Source organism: Lycium ferocissimum, chromosome 9 (genome assembly GCF_029784015.1).
Source record: "Lycium ferocissimum isolate CSIRO_LF1 chromosome 9, AGI_CSIRO_Lferr_CH_V1, whole genome shotgun sequence".
Classification (NCBI taxonomy): Eukaryota; Viridiplantae; Streptophyta; class Magnoliopsida; order Solanales; family Solanaceae; genus Lycium; species Lycium ferocissimum.
The window spans coordinates 47945245-47948152 of record NC_081350.1 but is presented as its reverse complement, the minus strand read 5'-3'; the positions used below and the strand labels follow the sequence as shown (position 1 = coordinate 47948152).

Genomic DNA, 2908 nt, shown 5'->3' with positions numbered 1-2908 from the left:
ACGCTTAAGAAAGTTCGGGAAATCTTTTCGGGAAAGTCTTGGTACTCGAGTAAATCTTAGTACGGCTTTCCATCCATCGACGACGGGCAAGCTGAACGGACTATTCAGACTTTGGAAGATATGTTACGAGCCTGTGTACTGGATTTTAAAGGAAGTTGGGATGATCATTTGCCTCTGATAGAGTTTGCTTATAACAATAGCTATCATGCCAATATCAAAATGGCTCCGTATGAAGCTCTACATATGGTAGGAAGTGTAGGTCCCGCCGGTTGGTTTGAAGGCGGAGAAGCAAACTTATTTGGGCCAGACCTTGTTCATCAGGCTATTGAAAAGGTAAAGTTTATTCAGGAACGATTGCGTACAGCTCAGAGTTGTCAGAAATCTTATGCAGATGTACGACGACGAGAATTAGAATTTCAAGTAGGTGATTGGGTGTTTCTGAAGATATCACCTATGAAAGGCGTGATGCGGTTTGGTAAGAAAGGGAAACTTAATCCCCGATATATCGGACCTTATAAGATCATCCGAAGGGGTAGGTGTGGCTTATGAATTGGAGGAGCACAATCAATTAAAATGGGTTCATCCAGTTTTCCATGTGTCCATGCTTAGGAAGTGTATTGGAGATCCATCCAGAATCGTGCCTGTTGACGATACAAGTTATAGAAAATCTAACATACGAGGAAGAACCAATTGCTATTCTCGATGACAAGTCCGCAGACTCCGAAATAAAGACGTGACTTCAGTGAAGGTTCTATGGAGGAGTAAAGATAGGGAAGAGATGACATGGGAGACCGAAGCAGAAATGAAGTCCAAGTATCCCCATTTATTCCCCGTCACAGATGATACTACTCCGAAAGAATTCTTGTAAGGTTCTGCTATATCCGCAAATAGCTTACAAGGTAAGAGTTATATTTAAACCCCCCTTAAGAGTCAATAAGATGAGAAATATTATTCTAATCATTGTATGACTGCGTGTCATTGATTACGGTATCATGTAGGACTTGTGATTAGGACTTGTGACATGTAGGAGATTAGAGGTGCTTCAATCACGAGAGATACTTTACTAACGTTCCGTGGAAATTTTATTAACCCTCGGGTATTCCGACATTCGAGGGCGAATGTCTTTGAAGGGGGGAGAATGTTACACCTCGTAGTCTTGTACGTGAAATCTACTAGGCATTAGTTGTTTAAGTGTAGACGTGGAGCATTTCCTAGGATATGGGAGATTGTATGCATCTATCTCATGGTTACGAGGGTTTAAGTTCATATAATAAGCTATGGAAGACTCTGGGACCAAGCAAATCAAGAAAAATAAGTTTGCCGAATATTTGAAAAAAAAGTAAAAAAAGTTGGCAGAATCAAGGATAGAATTTTGGATGAACTTTGGAGGGGCATATCTTCACGTATATTAGGAGTTTTAAGGTGTTTCAAAATCCTAAAATGAAGTTCGTCGAGTCTAGTTTTCAACGCAACAACCCGATCATCGATAGGACATCGGAGTAGAGAATTATGGACGTTACAATTAGGTGACAGTACGAAACAACATCAGCATACGGTGATGCTACGATCTTGCCTACGGTCGCTGACTTTGAGCCACTATAAAAAGGTTAAAAACCCCATTTTTTCCATCAAAAACTTTTGAAAATTTCCAGAAAATTCAGCAACCAAGACTCTCTTTTATATCACATAAAAAGTGAGGATTTTGAGTAAAATTCAAGTTACGGCGTATTAATCAAGGTCCTGACAACGTGTAGTCTCGTTTATAATTTCATTCTGTGTTGGAGTTGGCTTGGAAACAAAGTAAATATTGAAGATCTTGCTACTTTAGTAAAGATAAGGTATGAATCATTGAATCTCTCTCTTTATCAACGTTGATTTAGGAATATTTACAAGAATAAGAGTGATAGTTTGTTGTGTTGATGTTGTTGGTTTATGGATTGAGGTTTGAAGAGAGTTTTGGATGAGAATATACATATTTATCTTGTAGAATATTGAGGATGTTGTTGGTATTTTTTGGGAGTTGTTTTGGTATTTGGAGGATCGAAGTCTATCAAATATACTATCTACATTAGAATACGAATCTAAGAACATATAATGCTATACTTATTTCAAAACTCAAAAACGCATCGAAATGTGACCGCGGCCCACAAGGGCAAAACTAAAATTTTATTGAAAAATCGTTTGACCCATAACCTAAGGGCCATATATCCAAAAAATTAGTCAATTTTGATCCATAAATTAACTTAGGAATGTCCATTTTTCGTATCTCAAATACCACGAAGTTAAGAGTACAAACATATCTCAAAGAGAAAACATCACAAATTAATTTTAGCAGCTCGTTATTTCTCTCCATTATTCCTGAAAGTACCCAACAATAGAACATGACATTATAAAAATTACTTTTCACGTATGCCACTGATTCCTTTAAAAATGAATGGTCATGGCTGCCAATTTTTGTAATGACCCGTTTGGTCGTTTTAGTCTTTTAGGCATTTTTTCCTTTCTCGAGTATTGATTAGCTTACTTTTGACCCGAGGGGATCGTTAACATGCTTCTCGAGGTGTCTATATTGGATTCGGGCAACTTTTGTAAAAATATAGGCTTAAAGTGAAAAATGATTGACCCAAAGTTGACTTTTGGGCAAATCGACTTTTTTCGAAATTCCTTAAACTCCGAGAGGTTCGGATGGTCATTTAGAACTTGTGTGTGTGTTGGGTTTAGTTCCCAATGCACTTGGATTCATTTTGGGACTTGGGTTGGAAAATTGGAGTTATGACACCGGGAGTTGACTCAGTCAAGGAGACCTCCGTTGGGAATTTTGAGGCCATGGGCACGTTCGTAGTGCATTTTTATATATGTCTAGGTATTTGGTATACAAAGGATGGCCTCAGAAACTAGTCGGAATATC

General features: G+C 38.1%; 1 pseudogene; it reads left to right on the top strand.

Moving 5' to 3' along the window:
- The first annotated feature begins 219 nt into the window (after positions 1-219).
- LOC132031994 (potassium transporter 5-like) overlaps positions 220-2908 on the top strand; it is a 33510-nt pseudogene continuing 30821 nt past the window's right edge.